We start from the raw sequence: 6000 nt of genomic DNA, 5'->3' as shown, positions 1-6000 counted from the left end.
TTTTTTTTTTGTGGGGGGGGGGAGGGGGGGCGCTTTATCTTTCATTTTGATACAAACAAATATTTATTTTCTGATTTATTACTTATATTGGAGGCCTGACAGAACTGTGATTTTTAATTTCCTCTGTATTTATCATACCTTGAATCTTCTCTTTTCTCACTGTATACAAAAGGCAACCAAAATTAATTTGTATTTGTTTTCCTAACCCAAGAAAGAAAGAAAGATGGTTTATCTTACAAAGTCAGCTGAGATTTACAAAGAATCTCAAACATAGTACGATAGAATAAGTGAATTGAAGGCAGTTGATGAATCAAAAACTGGTGTGAAAGGTCTTGTGGATGCTGGGCTTCAAAAAATCCCACGTATATTCATCATGATCAGACTCGAAGATACGTCTTCTAATGGAGATTCCTAGCTCTCTATCCCTGTAATAAACTTGGAGGGCATGAATGAGAATGAAAGCTTACGCAATAAGATAGAAATGAAAGTTGGAAAAGCTGGTGAAAATTGGGGTTTCTCATCATGTACTTCAAGTGATCTCATCAACTCATGCAAGGTCAATTTAGACAGATCTTTGATTCCTCAATTGCTGGAACCACATACTCAAACTTTGCAGGAAGACTTCTAAGAATTTTTTCTACAATTTTTCTGTCCTCAAGTTTATCTCCAAAACTTTTAATTTGGTTTACAAGTTCAACCACCTGGGAAGAAAATTCTTTGATATTTTCATCGTCTTTCATTCACAAATTATCAAAATCTCTCCATAGATTTTGTAACTTAATCTTTTGTAATATTTCCCATGCATCGTTAATCTTTTTAATTCCAAAAATTCTAGGGTAGATGGATTTGTGAAGCACTTTTCATCCGATTCTCTTTGTATAATTTTTGTTCGTCTTGTGTCCAAGTTGAACTACCCTGTGTTGGAGGCTCTTCATAATCATCTTCAATTATATCCCATAAATCTTCAAATAAGAAATCATCCTGCATTTGATAGCTCCAATATTCATAGTATTCTCCATCAAATACGGGGGTTGCTCCTTGTGAATAACTGAACATTGAGGTAGTGGAACTTCCTGCCATTCCCATAAACAGAAGCTCTGATATATTTTGCACTATTTTGAAAATTGCTCTGATACCACTTTTGGGTTCTGTATGCTCAAAAAACAATCTTGAGATATAAGGTAAACAGAACACCAGAAAGAAAAATATATCATTATGATGTTAAACGATTTTTTACTTTTTTCATAAGCAAGGGAGTCTTTTATTTTCATTTTCATTTTCTTTTTTTTTTTCATTGCATTACATCTTAAACAAGGACTCTATATTTCAAATTCTAGAAATTATTGACTCAAGATTATTTTAATTAATTTCTAACATGACAAAATTTTAGTTGACGAAGGATACAAATTTTTATATTTCATTTTTGCAATACTTGTTGCCTTTTGAAAAATAATAATAATTAGTAACTTTTTTCCCCGTCTTTTGTTTGGGTGATAAATTTTCAGAGATATTCGTGTCGTTGTCAGAGGCTCTTGGGCTAAGCCCAAATCACCTGAGAAAAGTTGACGTGCAGAGGGACTTTTTCTTGTGGGTACCCAGATTGCCCCGAACCGGAATTAACATTGGCTACTAAAGAATATAGAAGTTATTCTTGGCCCAACCACAATAATTCCGTATTGGTTTTTTTCCTTCTTGATTTCATTGTTGATTAGCTCTTTAATTTCTATTTCAAAGATAAGATAGCGAGGAGCTTAGTTATATTAGAAATTCCAAGACTTATATTTTTGTTTTCCACCCTTCTTTTTAGTCTATTTTTATCTCTTCCTTTTTTTTTAAATAGAATATTAATATATTATGGTATTTTTTTTTTAATTTTTAATTGATGTTACGTCTTTGCCACTCATACTGTAGAAATGTAAACTAACCAACTTCCATTATTCGAATCTTTTTCTGTTTACCCAAAAAAAAAAAAAAAAAAAAGGACCGATAAAAGAAAGAGAATCATTGATATATATATATATATATATATATTTGGTTTAGACTAGAGACATGTATCCTTCATCTTGGTTCTTGTGCTTTCCTTTCGATTTTAATTGTATATATTAACACCATGAATCATGATGCTAGTACATGCTCTTATAAATATTAGTTAATTTTGTCATTAAGAGAGAAAATAAAAAATAAAAAGGGGTTTTTTCACTGAAAACAAAACTTGTAATGTGTTTTTCAATCTTGCGTTTTTTTTTTTTTTCAAGTTTTTATTATATTTTATTTTTTTCGAACTACCGCTAAACTTATTGACCAAAAAAAAAAAAAAAAAAACACAATATGTTCGTGCTTTTTAATTCGTTTATTTATTTTTCTTCAGACATGCAACCAATTGTTAAGCCGAATAATCGGTTTGGTGAAAAATAACCCAATTCTACATGGATGAAAACTAAGGAAAAAAAATTTAAAACACAGAAAAATGAACTTTTACCAGATCGAAGGAAGTCGCATATATGCATATCTTTTTGTGGAACGCACATATGGATATCGAGAGACCATTTACCCTTTACATATATATATATATATATATATATAATTAATTTATAGTGACAAAATCTTAGCTACAAATGTAACATTTATCTCTTAAAAGTTTGTATTTGTGAAAGAAAAAAATGTACGTCATTAAAATTTGTGGCCAATAAAAAATTCTCGTCACTAATAAAAGAAGAAAATGTTGTCAATATAAAACTACAATGACAAAGCTAAAAGAAGAAAATCATGCGTGCGCCCCACCTGATAAAAGTTACGTTGTCGGTATATGAAGCTATGCATGCCTGAGCATTCAGCATCAATTCTGCAGCGGAGCGTATCGGGAGTAGCGGCGAGAATTAAACGGTGGTTGCTGCTCCGGAACATGCCTGTGTGGAAGTAGAGTTGGTGGTGGGATTTGGCCGTGGTGCGCGGGTGAGGGTCTTCTGACGTGATCGTTATTGAATGGTGGCGTTCGGGAAAGAGTGGGAGAGTCTGGGACTGGAAGGGATGATGATGGGCTACTAATATTTTCGTGAATGGGAATGGGAGGCTCATTACGGTAAGCATCATCAGCAAGACATTGAGTGGTGAAATTTGTGACCACCATCAATATTTCGAGGAATAACGTTAGCAAATACCAGGAAGACATTTCTTTTTTGGTGAATACAAGGAAGATATTTCTAGAGATCATACACATACATAATGTCGTATGTTTGAACCTTCTTTTATGGTGTTGGGATTATGACTACACTTTAATTTATAGCCGGCCATGGCATAAGGCATAGGCCACATATAGTGCGCGTGCCTCTGAGATGGTATCTAATGCCCATTATTACCACGTCTAGATACAATGTACCAAAGAACGTAAAGGGGGACTATGTAATCATTTTGATTTGAAAAAAAAGTGTAATGAGTAGCTTGATATGAAATTTTCATGGATCATCTTGATTTCCAAAATTTCTTCTGGGAGAGGGGTTCAATGGGCTCAGGGACCTGTGTTGGATTATTAAGTTGAATGCCAAGTTCATAGAGTTCTCATTACCATTTGGTGACCAAGATATACAGGTGTATATATCTTTTATTCCATATATCAAGGTAGGGACATTGAGCTTTGGTGCTAAGCCTTAGATCCTGGTTCGATTAGACCTGAAATTAAAAAAAATAAATAAAAAAATATCCCCCCTCTCTTAATTTTATCATACGTCTAAAATAGTAAAAATAATAATAACAGGGGAACTCCAGCATATAGCAGGGACAAAAAGTATCAGTTACTTCTTTTCTTGGGTGGTCACAAAATTTCTACTGATTAATGCTAATTAATGTTTCTACCCACAATTACTAATCAATCATAAAGCCCCTTAATATATATAATATATATATATATATATATAGATATAAAGAAAGAAAATTATAAAGCCCCTTTCCTTTCAAATGGCATATTAGTAGATTAACTATAATATGTTCTAATCCTGAGACTCTTGTGTTCTACAATGACACAACTGCGGAGAGATATCCACCTCCACAACAATTACGAGCATACATACTTGTACTTTGCTTTTTTAACTTGACACAAGGCCACTTTAGCAAACAACGTTTTGTTGAATATAGTTTAAGTTTTCATTTCAAAAATAGTCCAGTAGTTAAAGTACACTTTATGGTCCTATAAATATAGAGTTTCCACATTGCCAAATTAAAAAGAAAACAATAAACGACGGATTTTTTCAAACCACAGTTTCCATATTGTTGTTTGTTCTCATCTTTTTGCGAGCATTAACTTCTTGTGCTTTGGTATATAGCTTTTTTTGCAAATGGACGTTCCATTGGCCATATACACAAATATTTACTTAAATATTTTGACATTTAAAGGAGAATATATAGATTCAAACTCTCTGACTTGTTTGCCAAAGAAAAAAGATAATGACTGTGTATGGGACAGGAAAATTGAATTGAATATGATCTCATGACTGTGTGTGGGACAGGAAAATTAAATTGAATATGATCTCCTTGACTCGTCTGATAAAGTGGAATAAAGTAGTCCATTACGAAATGAATGGTAGAAATTAATATGGAGTTTGCACCATGCTTTTATGGAGATGCGAATATGTTAAAAAGAATTAGTCAAAAAGACACAAACTATATATTAAATTTATTCATGATATAGAAGAAACATGAGCCCATTTTTCAAGCATTGATGGGTTGGATTTTCTCATCTTTGTATAAGAAGGGACATTCATCAAATGGCTTATTTGTTTTGGGCCATTTGGAACCTGTGAAATGTCCAATTAACTCATGGAAATCCAAGCATTCGTGTTGATTATGTGGTAGAGAAAGGTATGATCGATATTCATGGAGGAATTTAGCTTGCAATGCCCATAGTCTAAGTCTGTTTGTCAAAAACAGACTAAATGGCAACCTCCTTCAAGTATTGTTGTTTATATTGATGTGGATGGGAAAGCAGACTCTACCAAAGGGATGGTTGGTATTGGCGTTGTTATGGAGAATATATTACTCGCTCTGCTTTAGCAAAAGCAACTATAGAAGTTATAACTTTATTTGAAGGGTTTAACTTTTGTTTAAGAGTTGGAATTTTTTAATTGTGAATAGGAGCTGGATTCCTTGAACACTATCAATGATCAAGGATGAATGTTTAGCACCTGGAAGGAAATAGCATGGAATGTTCAAAACAATTGGGAAGACAGTTTATTGATCTTCTATGCGGATATGTTCCTGAGAAATTGTAATCGAGTTGCACACGGCAGTTCCTGAACATTAAGGCCATGCTTACGACCCCTGAAAAAAAAAAAAAAAAAAAAATCTAAATTAAAAGTATTATATTTTATTTTATATATTTTTAGCATTTGTTATTTAATAAATGAGATGGAACAAATTCTTTCTGGAAATATATTAATTTTGAATTTTTTTCCATATGTAGTTTAAAATTATAAATAATAAATTGGAGTTAATGTTAAATCCAATGTATTATTTATATCAATAATTATCTTTTATTTTTATAAAAGAGCATTAATCAACTATTAAATTCCATTTATCAAAAAAAAAAAAAATAGTTACTTATTTTCTCATGAGCTAAAAACATCTTTATTCATGACTAATCTCATTTTGCTCGTACTATATATAATCTACAAAATTTTGATTCAAATGACCTTTTAAGGTAATTTTATTAGTTATTAGTCTTTTTTTATTCCTCATATTACTTATTAATTAATTATTAGTTTTTTTTCTTATATTACTTATTATTTATTTAATGAATTTATATTATTCATTCTCATCATATATATTTGTTCTTTGATACCATTTATAATTACTCGCCTTCATTGGCGAACCTGTCATTCTTTGTCAATATTATTTTCAATTTAACCACCACACTTTTCAACTTCACTGATGGATCTGTTATTCTCTATTGATATTGTCTAGAATTCAACCATCGTACTCAATATGGAATTTTTTGTTCAGAACTTACAA

At 31.6% G+C, this 6000-nt stretch overlaps 1 long non-coding RNA gene across 1 annotated transcript; it reads right to left on the bottom strand.

Annotated features, from left to right (window-relative positions):
* Positions 1 to 214: 214 nt before the first annotated feature.
* Positions 215 to 3503, bottom strand: LOC125423398 (uncharacterized). Its single transcript, XR_007242013.2, has 2 exons — positions 2782 to 3503; positions 215 to 1148 (listed from the first exon to the last, which is right to left on the bottom strand). It is a non-coding gene; the product is annotated as an uncharacterized LOC125423398 (long non-coding RNA).
* Positions 3504 to 6000: the final 2497 nt, after the last annotated feature.

Source organism: Ziziphus jujuba, chromosome 3 (assembly GCF_031755915.1).
Source record: "Ziziphus jujuba cultivar Dongzao chromosome 3, ASM3175591v1".
Taxonomy (NCBI): domain Eukaryota; kingdom Viridiplantae; phylum Streptophyta; class Magnoliopsida; order Rosales; family Rhamnaceae; genus Ziziphus; species Ziziphus jujuba.
The sequence above is the reverse complement of the archived record's forward strand: the minus strand, read 5'-3'. Positions and strand labels throughout refer to the sequence as shown.